Genomic DNA, 16158 nt, shown 5'->3' with positions numbered 1-16158 from the left:
GAATGACCCGATTTTTCGAAACACGCTGTATACATTTTTAAAAAATCTTCAAATATGTAAAAAACAAAATAAAATATACGTGTTTAAGCATTTGTTGCGTCCAACATAATTTAATGATTATGGGAAAATTAAGTCAAGACAGAAAATGCACAACGGCAACGTTTTATTACAACAGATGTAGGACTGAAGAGGGTGGTTGCGACTTTATATAACACACACACGAATCAGATTTAAGACGTAACACACTTAATTTTTTTTTCATTCTATTGTTGTTTTAATACCTAAGTTATAAGTTAATTAAATAAAGTAGTTAAGTGATTAAATTAATAGTTCGTCTTTCAATTTACTGTCCAAACAATTGTGAACTACTGTTCAGTCTACAACACTAGACGGGAAATCGAAAAGCTGCCAGAGTTGGTGTCAGCATCGTAGACTCAACAAAATTGGTCCTTCGAGCCGGATGGTAAATTGATGGTGAATAAACTGGCTGATTGGTAAGGGAAACCTGAAAGAACTACCGGGATAAACTTGTGAGTCCATTCCATGTATTTGACTATATAATTGTTGCATGATTTGCTATTGTATTCATTTACAACTGGTAGCATAGAATTGGGTTTTCAACTTTTGTCAAGAAATACCTGCGATTGCCGGCTTAATTGATTGGCGAAAGAATAAACTACAGTTGCCAGTCATTTTGACTAACCGCCTGATTTAATAGTTAAGGTCGAAGTTTCAATATTTAGTTTGTGGACTGTTAGTCGCCAACTGTTTGGTACACTAAAAACTATCATTTGCTAAAAGTCTTGTGTGTTTTCCGTACCCTTAGCAGGCACATTTCGGTCTATCGGTAGGCCACTTCACATTGCATCACAATTTTGTCACCATCTTGTACCTGACCAGTGGTGTTACCCCTAAATTTATTATTTAATTAAAAAAAAAATAATTAAAATGTCCGAGCAAGAGATAATGTTCTAGGGATGGTTACGGAGCAACTGCAGCAAGCAGTATCTAAATTAGTGGCCCGTCGAGGCCAATTGAATATCAATCCTCGAAATGAAATGATATTCGAAAAATAATAACAAAATATCTAAATCGCATCACGGATTCAAAAAATCGAAATCGTCTTCGACGAATTTTATAATGTTCAATCGGAACTTGAGCTCTTGGATTGTGGTCGAGCTAAAGAACCACCTTCGAGGATGATTTTTTTGAAACCGTCTCTAAAGTCAAGGAAACTGTTGATAATCATTTTCGTTCTCATCAACAGGCGGGTTCGTCGCAGCAACAACACACATTGACTCAAAATAATCCTCAATCCTTTCAAGTTCAGCCAAATTTTAATGTTCGACTCCCGCCAATCGTTTTGCCGGAGTTTAATGGGGCCTACGAAAAATGGTCAAATTTACGGCACTAATAGATAAAAATATATGTCTGTCTTATATTCAAAAACATTATTATTTGCAAGCTTCGCTTAAAGGGGAAGCAGCGCATGTTATCGAATCTCTCGAAATCTCCGACTCCAATTAAAAATTTATTATGAAAAACCACATTAAATGTCTTTTGGATCTACCCACAATTAACAAGGAATCATTTTCCGCACTAAGAAATTTTGTTGTTAATTTTCAGAAAAATTACCGCGCTCTCAAATATCTTAATGAGATACTTATACATTTATTATTGACGAAGTTAGATTTTAATACCAAAAAGGAGTGGGAAATTAAAACAAAAAATGACATATCTCCGCAACTATATACCTTTATAACCTCTTTAACTAACCGTTGTCATATTTTAGAATCCGTTGATTCTAATAAACTTAATCCTCATAGTCAACAACAAACTCCTATTTCAGGGAAAAGGGGGTACCTTAATAAGCCTTATCTGCAATCGAATGTGTCGGCAAACATTAATTTTACTTTATCCTGTATATATTGCAAAGAAGATCACAATATTTATTATTGCAATGATTTTCAAAAATTGACGGTTTCTGATAGATTAAATATTATTAGAAAACTTAAGGCTTGTGTAAATTGTCTACGCTTAGGCCACACTAGCAATGATTGTCGCGGTAAACGTTGTCGAATTTGCCAAAATGAACATAATATGTTATTGCAAATAAATAACGGAGCTCAAAGGACGTTCAACAATAAATCTAATCACGGCCAAAACCAACAGCGTGAAAATATCTCGAACTCCGCCGCTGGTAGTTCAACTTCTGTTGATACTGCACCAAATAAATTTAAGAAAGCCGAAGAACAAAATGACATTGACCAACGTATTATTGAGTGCACCCAGAATCTTAATAGCCCACCCGTTAATTCTTTCGCAGGGTTTACTAGTAGCCCTTTCGTTATTCTGTCGACGGCCCTGGTAAACATTTTAGATAAAGAGGGAAAATACATAACCTGTCGCGCACTTTTGGACGGACGCGCGCAATCTAATTTCATAAGTAGAAATCTGTTTGAGACTTTAAATATTGACCCGATTAATGTAAAAATTCAAGGCATTGGCATAAACGGACATGCTAGCAATATCTGTAATGCCGTTAAAACAAAAATGAAATCAAATCTCTCAATTTACATATTTGACAATTTCTAGTAAGAGATAAAATTACAACTAATACTCCACAATTTACCTTCGAAATAACTAATTTTAACTTGTCCAGTAATATAATTCTCGCAGATCCGCAATTTAACCAATCTCAAGCGGTGGACTTACTCTTAGGGGCTGGAATATTATACAATTTATTATTACAGGGTCAAATATGTTTAGGAAAAAATCTTCGCCTCTTACAAAATACTAAATTAGGTTGGATAGTAGCTGGGTCAGTAGGTGGAAATTTTGTACAAAATAATATAATTTGTAATTTTTCTGAACAAATTCTAGAAAATAAAGTAGAAAGGTTTTGGTTCCAAGAAGAACTGCCTTATAAAGAAAATAAATATACTCTAGAAGAAAATGAAGTGGAGAGTCACTTTAATAGCACGGTTAGTAAGGATACTGACGGTAATTTTGTAGTTCGTTTACCCTTTCATGATAATTTTAAAACAAGGTTAGGCGCTTCTTACGCGATTGCCGTTAACCGATTTCAATCATTAGAACGGAAATTACTGCGAAATCAAGATTTGCGAGAGAAATATAATAAATTCATGGCGGAATATATCGAATTAGGACATATGTCTGAGATTAATTTTAATAACACTAATATAAGGGGTTCTAATTATTTCTTACCGCATCACGACGTTTTTAAGGAGTCCCTACGACAAAATTACGCGTGGTTTTTGACGCATCCAGTAAGACAACATCTGGCGTATCGTTAAACGATATTTTGAAGATAGGACCGGTCATTCAGGATTCATTATTTTTTATTCTGCTTCGTTTTAGGGTACATTCCATTGTAATTACAGCGGATATTGCCAAAATGTCTAGGTGCGTGAAGGTGCATAAAAATGATAGGGCTTTTCAACAAATAGTGTGGCGTAATAATCCACTAGACTCATTAAAGATCTACCAGTTAAATACGGTTACTTACGGTACTGGCCCAGCATCCTTTATCGCTACCCGATGTCTTAAGCAACTTGCGATTGATAATGAAACCAGCTGTCCGAAAGCAGCAAGGTCCATACGCACAGATTTTTATATGAACGATTATCTAGCCGGTGGTAACGACTTGAAGTCTGTATTGCCCCTCAAAAAAAAATGTCATTGAGGTTTTACACTCGGGTGGGTTTCAGTTGCGCCAGTGGTCATCCAATAATAAAGATGTTTTAGATTTTATTTCTAACTTGGACAGGTCTATTAAATCAGATTATGTAATTAAGGATGATCAAGGTTGTATGATTAAGGATGATCAAGGTTGTAAAACGTTAGGAACCTTGTGGAATTCTGTAACAGATGACCTAAAATACACCACAACGTCAAATAACTGCTCGAGTTTTACCAAACGGATCATCTTGTCCATAATAAGTTAAATATTTGACCCCTTGGGACTTATCGGCCCTGTTATAGTACGGGCTAAACTATTTACAGCGATTATGGCAATTAAAACAAGGATGGATGAACCAGTACCTGATAGTTTTCTAAATGCGGTTGAACTTTTATAAACAAATTTTTTTAATTCAAGATTTAGAAATATCGAGAAATGTGTTAATTGAAAATTTTAAACAAATCGAAATGCATTCGGAACTTGTATATACTTTAGATCAGTAAATTCTATAGGCCAAATAAGGGTTAATTTGCTATGCTCTAAATCTAGAGTGGCACCGTTAAAGGTTGTTTCTCTGCCACGACTGGAGCTACACAGCTCCGCCGTTCGCCGCCGTTCTAGGTACAGAGTTATCTAAAAGCGTCCTTGACGCAATGAATAATTTTCTGGTGCGATTCCACTATTGTGTTAGCTTGGTTAGCGTCTGAGTCTAGTAAGCTCAAAACCTTTGTAGCCAATCGCGTTGCAAAGATTCAAACCGCTTCCCAAGTTGACCAATGGCGCCATGTACCCACTACAGTAAACCCTGCGGACTATGTATCATAGGGTGTTGACCCAGAAGAACTGAAAAAATTAAATTCATGGTTCCAAGGTCCAGAATTTTTATGGCATTCTGAGGAAAATTGGCCTGCTTTGTCAACTAATTTATCGAACATCGAGATACCTGATTTAAAACCCGAATCAAGGAAAATTTTAACTGTACAGGTGTGTCAAGACAATACCTTATTTACAAAATATTGAACGCTTAATAAATTAGTCAATGTTATTGCATATATCTTACGTTTTAAACATAACTCTAAATGCCAATCAAAGGAAACGAGACTTCTGGGTAGAATTACCATAGCTGAAGTAGAGTCCGCACGTTTGATTATAATTAAACATTTTCAACAAAGATTTTTCAATGTCGAAATAAATGACCTACAAAGGTTTAATGTGGTTACTCGCAAAAGTAAATTATTTCGGTTAAGTCCTTTTCTAGATGAAAATGGTCTAATTAGAGTAGGAGGTCGGTTAAAAAACGCCGACATACCGTTTGATTCTAAACACCACATTGTTCTACCTTCAAAGTGTACTTTAACTTCTTTAATAATTAGGCATCTTCATTTTAAGAATTTGCATGCCGGCCCACAGATGTTACTATCAATCATTCGGCAAAACTATTGGCCTATTCGAGGGAGAAACACTGTTAGGAGTATTTTGAGGAAATGTGTGATTTGTTTCCAGATATTCCCGCATACAAGTACACAAAAAATGGGTGATCTGCCGGCAGCTAGGGTGCGACCAACTCGACCTTTTTTAGAATGTGGTGTCGACTATTGCGGTCCTTATGTGATCAAAAACAATTATTTAAGAAACACTATATCTATTAAAGCATAGATCTGCATCTTTATATGTATGTCCTCAAAGGCCATACACATAGAGTTAGTAACTGAGTTGTCTACCAACAGTTTCTTATGCGCATTTAAGAGACTCATTGCTCGGAGGGGTCTCCCAGCCCACATGTATTCCGATAACGCGACTAACTTCATAGGGACATTTAATATCATTAATGGAGTTAGAGACGAAACATTTCAAAATTTTTTATGCGAAAATCGCATTATATGGCACTTTATACCACCGCGGTCACCGCATCATGGGGGTTTGTGGGAGAACGCTGTGCGTCTAACCAAATATCACTTAAAGCGTGTTATACAGAACATCTTGCTAACCTATGAAAACCTTTATACTTTGCTGGTGCAAATCGAATCTATAGTAAATTCGTGACCTTTGACTCACGGAAGACCCCGAGGATTATGAAACTTTGACTCCGGGACATTTGTTAATTGATTCGTCCCTACTGGCGCTTACGGAAAATCCTGATGAAGCAAAACATCGCAATCTGCTGTCACATTATAAGCGTTTGCGGGCTTTATTCGAGCAATTTTGGAGAGGCTGGTCCCGCAGCTACCTACACAATCTCCAAGAACGTTCCAAGTGGCAAATTCCTAGTGACCATTACTAGGTTGGTCGATGTGTGCTTCTCCACGATGACAACGCGCCGTTAGTTTGGAACGCGGCAGAATTGTGAAGTGCATCCAGGTCCTGATGTGCATAAAAAGGAAAGAAGTCAAGGTAAAAAATGCCGTGGCTTAAACGGGCTATAACAAAAATCAGTGTATTACCCATGTATGATTAATGTTACCGCAGTACGAGACATCCTTTGTAATTATTATTGAGAGTTCTGTAGAATTACTATGTAGTCTAGATTTGATTAATGTTATGTAGTTGAAGACAAGATATGTAATGTTATATACATATTTACTCTTATAGATTGTAGCGTTATTAGTGTTCTTTATATTTAATTTTTTTTGAAACTACGAAGTTTCAAGGAGGGCGGCTATGTTACGTCCAACATAATTTAATGATTATAGGAAAATTAAGTCAAGACATAAAATGCCCAACGGCAACGTTGTATTACAACACATGTTGGACTGGAGAGGGTGGTTGCAACTTTATAAAACACACACACGAATCAGACTAAAGACGCAACACACTTAATTTATTTTTTTTATTTATTTTTTTTTTCATTTTATTGTTGTTTTAGTACCTAAGTTATAAGTTAATTAAATAAAGTAGTTAAGTGATTAAATTAATAAGCTCTGGTTCACCTTACTGTCCAAACAATTGTGAACTTGTTCAGTCTACAACACTCGACGGAAATCGAAAAGCTGCCAGAGTTGGTGTCAGCATCGTAGACCCGACAGCGTTTTTTTCGAAACTTTAACCGTTTTTAAATAAAAAATATTGTAATATTTGAGGGGTGGTTTCACCCCCGTTGGAACTGGAATTTCCAAAAATCCTCTTATCGAAACTCTACACCCTAGAATCAACCTGTATTCCAAAACTGAGCTTCTTATGTTGAGTGGTTTGAACAGGATCGTGATTATTCAGTGAGAGTCAGTCACTTAAGGATTTTATATATTAGTATAGATTATAATTTAAGTTAACTTTAATTCATTAGATTTTACCTTTTATTATCTTGATTGTTCTTGATAGTTGTATTTAAGATTATTTTTTCCCTTTCTCTCTCACTGTGGGTTTAAGACATTTAACCAATTTTGACCTTGAAGTTTTAATACAACTAATGGCAATTTGACAATTTTACTATGTTGTGCATTTACATAACATTCACCTATAATAGTTACTTCTTCCCCTGTGAGAACTCTTAAATCATAATTGACATGATTAATATTTAACCTAGGCATATACTTATTAAAATTATTTATATGAATAACAGACAAGCACCACTGTCAATCTCAAAACAAATTCCTTTACCTTCTACTTTAAGAAATACCTTTTCAGGACCATCTGTCCCTGAATCTAACTTTGAAAGAAAGCCCAATGAAAGTAAGTTTTCATCTTCTTGATCTGACTAATCTTCTGTGGCTTCTTTAACTGAATTCACACTTGAACTCTTACAAACCTTGCTTGTATGGCCATTTTTCTTACATTTTAAATATTCCCAACAGGACACTTCTCAGGTTCATGCTTTCTTGTACACCGAACTATCAACTATATTTCCCAGAACTATCAACTATATTTTCTAAAATATACTTTTAGAATACATTGACAAAATTACCTAAAACCAAGGCAACGCTACTTCATATATTTTTTATGATTGTGGCCTTCTATTTTAGAATTACAAAACATAATATTATAACAGATGGAATTATTTTCAGGTTAGCGGTCAGTGACTCAAAAATTTATTTGTTTATGTCTCAATATTTTGTAAATCTTTATTTACTTCCTCAGGAGATATAATACAAAATCAAAAATAATGTCATATGAAAGTATCGACCAAAATACACAATGTTATACTTACAAAACTAAAAGTCAGTCGTATCTTTCAATATAAACATCATTCACAATTAATAGTCAAGTTTCATTATAAAATTTAACAAAGCAGACGTAATAGGCATGTAGTACACTACATGCTTGTTAACTTACAATGAAACGGAGAAAAATTTATAAATATATTAGATAAAACTAACAAACAGTAAGACAACATAGTTATAAATCTGGACAAAACAAAAAGAAAGAGAAAAGATATCAGTTCATTACTGCTTTTAGTTTACATGTTTTAAAAAATTGCAATATATTGTGTTTAACTGGTTTGTGTCGGACTTTAATATATAAACGCATGTGTTCAGAACATTGTATGTACCCATCACTATCTCAGTTCACTACGTGACATGAATTTCTCTTCAAAGACGGGTTTTCTCTCCCAGTTATTCAAATTTGGTTAATTTAAGATATAAGCTGTTTGATAAAAGCATGTGCAAAATATTACTGAAATAAATTATAATATTTCACTTAAATAAAAACACTCTTATACAAATTAATCATAATGTTACAGAAATTCAGTTCATTTAAATATTAAGTTGTTTTTTTCAGATTATGGAAGTAGCAAAACATGGTGAGGATGAGAAAATTATACCTCTTTTAGAGAGGGGTGCTGTAGTAAACACTGAAGAGTTATGTAGTGACAACATTTTGATAGGAAAGATCATAAATTTCAAAGCTGTTATAAGATAGTAATGGACCACTTAAAAGAAAAAGAAGCAAATAATATATATACAATTCTAAATGGACAAGACAAACAATCAAATCCTCCTTTGCATTATGCTATTAGGTAACATTTTTTTTTCATTATGTAAAAATTACATAAATATATAGATGCCTGTAAATTAAGATATGTTTGAAAATTTAAAAATTATTGCTGACTATGTAATGATATTAAAGCTGCAAGCTCACAGAATACTTTACTTTTGCACTGGAGTAGCTAATAACAGTTTTAAACATGTGTTGGTAATGCTAACATTTATCATTACCACCAGTTAGCGAAACGCGCGCATCCAATGCAAAAGTAAAGTGTTTTGGTTTATTGTGGTGTATTAGGTGTTTTATTTGGCAGAAATATCAAGGCTTTTGATTTTACGTTACATCATGAGGAAATTGTGATCCAATAAATCTAAATAAAATAAAACATAAAATTCCATATTTTTGCCAACTAGATTATTAGCGCGTAATAGATTTTATGCGCCTACAATGCTTGATGTGACAGGAAACACTTTTGTAAGTAAAAAATTCCTCAAAAGTAGTGGTGTTTTTATAGATAAAAAATGTATTAAATACTAGGAGAATTTTATGAAAAAAAATCGGTTGTTTGTGGGGTTGGAAAATATTTATATTAAAATGTATGTACGGGGGGGGGGGGGTAGTTTTCACCCTTCCCGTTTTGAGAATGTCAAATGATAAAGCACTTACCAAAACATAGGTCCTCAAATCTCATTCAAATCGGTTCTTAAAATATCTTAAAAAATATTATATTATCTTATATAATATTATATAATATTTATATATTATATTATATAATATATATTATATTATATTATATTATATTATATTATATTATATAATATATATTATATTATATAATATTTATATAATAAAAATATTAATCTTATAAATATTATTTTATTAAAGTTTGATGCCCTCTAACGGACAAACGAAGCGCTTCTGTATATAGGTAAATTGTGCTCAATAAACTTATTTTGATTCCAAAATTACATAGTAGTTCTATGTCCACGAAATATCGAAATATTGGGACACCCTGTATAATGTCTATTAAGCACTTCTATAAAAATACACAATATAAATCCTCCATTCTTAGATACATCTATAGCGATTGAGGAGGTGGCTGGATACTTCTCGAAAGTGTTGGTTTAACGTTACGTTAACATCTGGGGAACTTCTTGTAATATTTGCTGATTTCGTCAATTACCAGATGTGGTTGATTTTCAATTAGTTGATTCTTCAGTGTGTGGAGAATATCGAGTTTTTTTCAGAGATTAGGCTTGTTAAATGTAGAGTCCGTAGGATCTTTTCATCTTCAGTAGCATAATCGTCGAATAAAATCAATTGATTGGTGGTATTGATTATTTCTCATTCATTGATTATTAACAAATCGTTCATTAAGGTCTCACAACCAGGAGGTATTTCAAAGATATACAGGGTGAGTTTCCTACGACGTTCTCTATGGGTATCTCGGAAACTACTGGAGGTAGAGAGTCGGTTAAATGGGGAAAGAATTGCAGTTTTGTGGAGTCATAAATATGCTCCTTTCAGATTTTTAAAAAAGTTCATGGCTTACTAGATATTTCGAAAAAAACAAATTTCGGCTATTTTAAAAATTGTCCCTAATTCCATTATAAGCCATTTTAATCAAAAAGTTTTCAGATAAAAGTTGTAGATAATCACATTCTTTATGAGACTGTGTCCTCCGTTTTCTTCTATAGCCTGTCATTTTTGACATATGACACAAACATATGTTTTTTTTAAATGGAAACCATAGTTGGTCATGACTTCATAAAAAGCGCCATTTTTTAAGCTTTTCAGCGATATAAGCTATAATATGTTTTCTTCGAAAAATTACTGAGTTATAGCAAATTCTTATAATTTTTAAACAATTTCATTTAGTTAGCCATGGAAACAAGTTCAATAGTCGTTGCTCTCGAGTGGCGGTAGTAGGAAGTTTAATTAAGTCGACCGGTCCTTTTATGAGAATAGGTAGTAATTCAGTTTTAAAAAGATACAACTCAAAACAATGGCGGAACATTTTCTAAAATAACTTAAAGTGTATGCTGGTGATATTATTTTTTTAAGTTTTAGTTTGTTCAATGTAAATTGTATGGAACCGTTTAGTAATATATTGTGACTTTTTATAAGTTATAAATCATAACAGAATAAGAATACCATGCAATCTAATTGAAATTAGTCAAAAAAGATAAGAATTGGCTATAACTAAATTTAACTTTCCTAACATGTCTTGAAAACCGTTCTCTAAAAAACGTAACATTCACCGGTCAACGTATCCTCGAAAATGTATGGTCAAGAAAAGTTGAACCAATAATCCTACACGCTTTTCCTCATTTGAAAAATTCCTATTTACAATTTTTGGTAATTTTAATTTACGAAGTTTTGACAGCTCCACATTTCTGAGAGGAAAGGCGATTAAACTTGTTTCCATGGCTAACTAAGTTAAATTGTTTAAAAATGATAAGAATTGTCTATAACTCAGTAATTTTTCGAAGAAAACATATTATAGCTTATATCGCTGAAAAAATTAAAAATGGCGCTTTTTATGAAGTCATGGCCAACTATGGTTGCCATTTAAAAAAAACATATGTTTGTGTCATATGTCAAAAATGACAGGCTTTAGAAAAAAAACGAGGACACATTCTCATTAAGGATATGATTATCTACAAGTTTTATCTGAATTTTTTTTTGTCTAAAATAGCTAAAAATGGAATTAGGGACAATTTTTAAAATAGCCGAAATTTGTTTTTTTTTTTTCGAAATATCTAGTAAGCTATGTCTTTTTCAATTAATCGAGTCTTTATCTCCAGTTGTTTCCGAGATACCTATAGAGAACATCGTAGGAAACTCACCCTGTATTAGTATAGATAGGTATAGAAAATAAATGAAAATAAGTAAAACTCATCTGAAATGTTATAGGAAAATGAAGTAAATATTTATTTTATTATTTAAAATAAAACATTCTAATTCAATAATATTTTCATAATACTGTTGCGGACCCGTGTGAACTCGACCTAACCTAACTATATGTCCCGCCCTCGATGACCTTAACATCGCATTAAAGCATCAGGACACGGTAATGATTCATTCGTTCGAGAAGAATCGAGTCCCACTGAATGGACTAGTACATATGAGAACATTTGAAAACCTTCTCTACGCAATCTTAACGATTCCGCGGACTATTCTATGTTCTTACCGGTATAAAGCCGGCGGCTGTGGCAGTTATGTAAATATACAAGTGCAGTTGACGCGCTAAAATTCAAAATAAATTCTTAGTTATAAATCGTTTAAATAGTTCTATAAGTCTTTATCGTTATTATTGTTTTTGTTAATTAGTGTTAAATAAATAGTGTTTAAATAAATTAGACTTTCATCCACACGGAACCTGACAAAAACGTAACAATTGGTGTCAAGTGTGGCGTGTGTGAGTGATAGACTAGAAAAAAAAATAAATAAGACTGACAATGACTTCGAAAAAATTGTTGAAAGACTTGAAAGTGTCCGAACTGAAATGCATATTGGAAGAGAGAGAGTGCGAGACAAATGGAAAGAAAAGCATTTTGCAAGCTAGACTGAGAGACGTTTTGGTGGAGGAAGGTGAGGATCCTGACACATTTTACTTCGAGCTGGAAGGTGACCTTGACTCGTCATTGAAAAATTTACAAGACAATTTAAACGACAATTTGAATAGTTTAAATAGTAAAACAATTGACTTGGAAGTTAATTTAGAAGAGAAAATCAGTGATAAAATTAATATTTTGGAAGATAACATCGCAGAAAATTCTAAAGACATACAGGCCAGCTTTAATAATAAAATAATTAATTTAGAAGAAAAGATAACAGAAATTATAGAGAATTCTACGGAACTACAAGACAAAATAACACATATTGAGGATGATGTAAACCGAAAAATCGAAATTTTAAAAGAAAAAATAGCGAAGTCAAATTCACCAAAATGTCAAGAAACATCGGAGGGACCGAAACTAGTCGAAAATAGGTATACCTCAAAGTCAGTTATTAAGCCTCCACAGTTTGACGAAAAAACCGCTTGGGCCAATTATTTTTGCCAGTTTGAAGCCGCTGCGAGAGCAAACGGCTGGACAATCGCTGAAAAAGCTACCGCTTTGACTATCGCACTGCGGGGAGATGCGACTGATATCCTGCAGACACTGTCACCATCGGAACAGAGAGATTATCAGCAATTGGTACGACATTTAGAAATGAGGTACGGCCAAGCTCATTTGGAACATGTCTATCATTCCCAACTAAAAAATCGCATTCAAAAGGCAAATGAGTCTCTGCAGGAGTTTGAAGCCACGTAGCCCGCCTCGTTCGCCTTGCGTACCCTGCTACGCCAGAGAATGTTATGGAGCGGTTGGCAGTACAGGCATTCTCCGACGGCTTACGTGATAACGAGACAAGACAAGCACTTCTCCTAGCCCACCCAACGCACTTGGTGGATGCTTTAGCACGTGCCCTAGAATTTGAGGCCGCGAAACAAAGTTCTCGGTCTTTAGGAAGAGTACGGGCCATCGACGAATGTTCCGACGAATCCGTGGAAGGGATTGTTCGGAAGGTAATGGACCAGTACATGGGCAAGAAGGGACCGATTCGTTGCTGGAACTGCGGACAGGTGGGACACGTGCGAAGCCGTTGTAAGGAGAAGAACGAAGAACCGGCTTCGTCGAGGTCGGAAAACTACTAAGGGTCGAAATGAAGGGGCACACGTCGACCTGTACCCAACATGCCCCAACGAAAACTGCTCAAGTCGCCTCGCTACAACACAAATTCAACAGCATTTTTGTGGATGGTTTTGTTGATGGAGAGTTCCGGACCATGCTGTTGGATACAGGTGCGACGAAAACTATCATCAGACCGGACATTCTTAAAACATCGGGCACAGCGTTGCCAAAGAGATGTTACTGCATAGTAATGGAACACGAATTATTGGCTCTGTATCCTTGAAGAAGTGGAACCTTTGTGTACTGTTGTTCGGTCTCCTCAGACATTCGAAGCGTGGAAGCCTCCAAAGTTTCGACTTCAAAAATTCCGGACAAAATGGTGAAGGAGTTAGTAAACGTTAAAGGATTATCTCTCGAAAATAGTAGAAAATTGAGAAACCTGATAATCAAGTATCAAGATGTGTTTGATAAAGGAGAAGCAGGACAGAGAGGTCGTACCAATTTAGTACAACACAAAATTGATACCGGAGATGCACGACCAATCAAACAAAATCCGAGAAGGCTTCCGCTCGCCAAACGTGAAGAAGCTGATAAAATCCTTCGAGAAATGAAAGAAGAGGGTGTCATCGAACCATCTGACAGCCCGTGGACATCGCCGGTAGTACTAGTAAAGAAGAAAGACGGTACCACCAGGTTCTGTGTTGATTATCGGCAGCTCAATAATGTTACCAAGAAGGATAGTTATCCTCTGCCGAGGATAGACGATACTCTAGACACGCTGGCGGGGTCAACGATATTCTCTACGTTAGATCTGAAGAGTGGATATTGGCAAGTCGACATGGCGCCGAAAGACAGAGAGAAGACAGCGTTCTCGGTGGGCTCCGGACTGTGGCAATTTACTGTCATGCCTTTTGGATTGTGCAACGCGCCAGCTACCTTTAAGAGACTAATGGAGTCTGTGTTAAAGGGACTATCCTGGACTACCTGTTTCGTGTACCTGGATGACATCATAGTGGTTGGGAAATCCTTTGACGATCATCTGAAGAATTTGGAAGAAGTTTTCAAGCGACTAGGGAGCTCTGGTTTGAAACTTAGCCCCAAGAAATGTCATCTGTGTCAAGAAAAGGTACACACTACTTGGGCCATGTAGTCTCCTCCCAGGGAGTTGCGGTAGATCCACAGAAGACCAAGACAGTGGAAGAGTGGCCGATACCCAAAGACAAACATGAACTACGAAGCTTTTTGGGACTATGCACATACTATCGCCGCTATGTACAAGGTTACGCCACCATCGCAAAACCATTGACCAGACTTACCGAAGACGAAAGGCGTTTCTCTTGGGACTCAGATTCTGACGAGGCATTCCGAAGATTGAAGGCCCTGACTAGTGCGCCCATACTTAGCTATCCTCTTGGCAACGGAAACTTTATATTGGATACCGACGCTAGCAATGTTGGGTTAGGCGCCGTTCTGTCTCAGATCCAGGATGGTCAAGAAAAAGTAATTGGTTATTTTAGTAAGACCTTGTCAAAACCGGAAAGGAACTACTGTGTAACCAGACGAGAATTACTAGCAGTAGTTAAAGCAGTGGAACACTTCTACAAGTATCTCTATGGAAGAAAGTTCTTGTTAAGAACAAACCATGCTGATTTGAAATGGGTGTTGCAGTTTAAGAATCCTGAAGGGCAGGTAGCTAGATGGATTGAACAATTACAAGAATTTGACTTCGACACAGAACATCGAGCTGGGGCAATCCATTGGAATGCCGACGCACTTTCCAGAAGACCTTGCGCTAAGGACTGTAAGCATTGTTCCCGAGCAGAAGAGAAAGAAGTGAAACTCCTAAGAACAACTGTGGTTAATGATAGTTGGCACCCGAAGATCTTGCAAATGCCAAATCAGTGATCCAGAGTTGGGCTTGGTGATTAACTGGAAAAACGCGGACCAGAGACCAACGTGGGAGGAAGTTTGCAGATATTCGTCGAACGTGAAGTCGTACTGGTCCCAGTGGAATTCATTAGTAATAGATAACGGATTACTTCGCCGTGTGATTGAGAGACCAGAGGGACAAGAAGAGAGAATGCTGATCGTCATTCCAAAGAAGAGGGTCCCGGAAGTCTTGGCGGAAGTTCACAATGGAACCAGCGGTGGGCATCTTGGTGTTAGCAAGACCCTTGGCAAGCTGCGTGAACGGTTCTATTGGGTGAACTGCACAGAAGACGTGAGGGCCTGGTGTAAGAAATGCGACGTTTGCGTTGCTATCAATGGACCACAAAAGCGTGGTAAAGCTCCAATGCGCCAGTTCAATGTAGGCAGTCCTTTCGAACGAATAGCAATCGACGTGGCAGGTCCTTTCCCGGAGACGAACGTTGGCAACAAATACATTGTGGTAGTAATGGATTACTTCAGCAAATGGGTCGAGGCCTACGCGTTGCCAAATCAAGAAGCGTCCACCATTGCTGATGCTCTTGTTAAGGAATGGATCAGCAGGTTTGGTGTTCCCATGGAGCTGCATTCAGATCAGGGAAGAAACTTTGAGTCCAATCTGTTCCAAGGCGTCTGTGAAGTCCTTAACATCCGCGAGACCAGGACGACTGTTCTGCATCCACAATCCGATGGGATGGTTGAACGCATGAACAGAACCATCAACCGTTATTTGGCCAAAGTAGTCTCTGACCACCAAAGAGACTGGGACAAATTTCTTCACCTGTTCCTGTTGGCCTGTCGTTCATCCGTCCAAGAATCCACAGGGCAAACTCCAGCCAGCATCGTTATGGGACGGGAAGTGCGCCTACCTTGTGATGTGAAGCTTGGTTGCCGACCGGGAGAAGATGTCGCCGGAGAAGATTATGTCCA

This window comes from Sitophilus oryzae, unplaced genomic scaffold (assembly GCF_002938485.1).
Source record: "Sitophilus oryzae breed Bouriz unplaced genomic scaffold, Soryzae_2.0 scaffold_1058_pilon_pilon, whole genome shotgun sequence".
Classification (NCBI taxonomy): domain Eukaryota; kingdom Metazoa; phylum Arthropoda; class Insecta; order Coleoptera; family Curculionidae; genus Sitophilus; species Sitophilus oryzae.
This window is presented reverse-complemented; position numbering follows the sequence as displayed.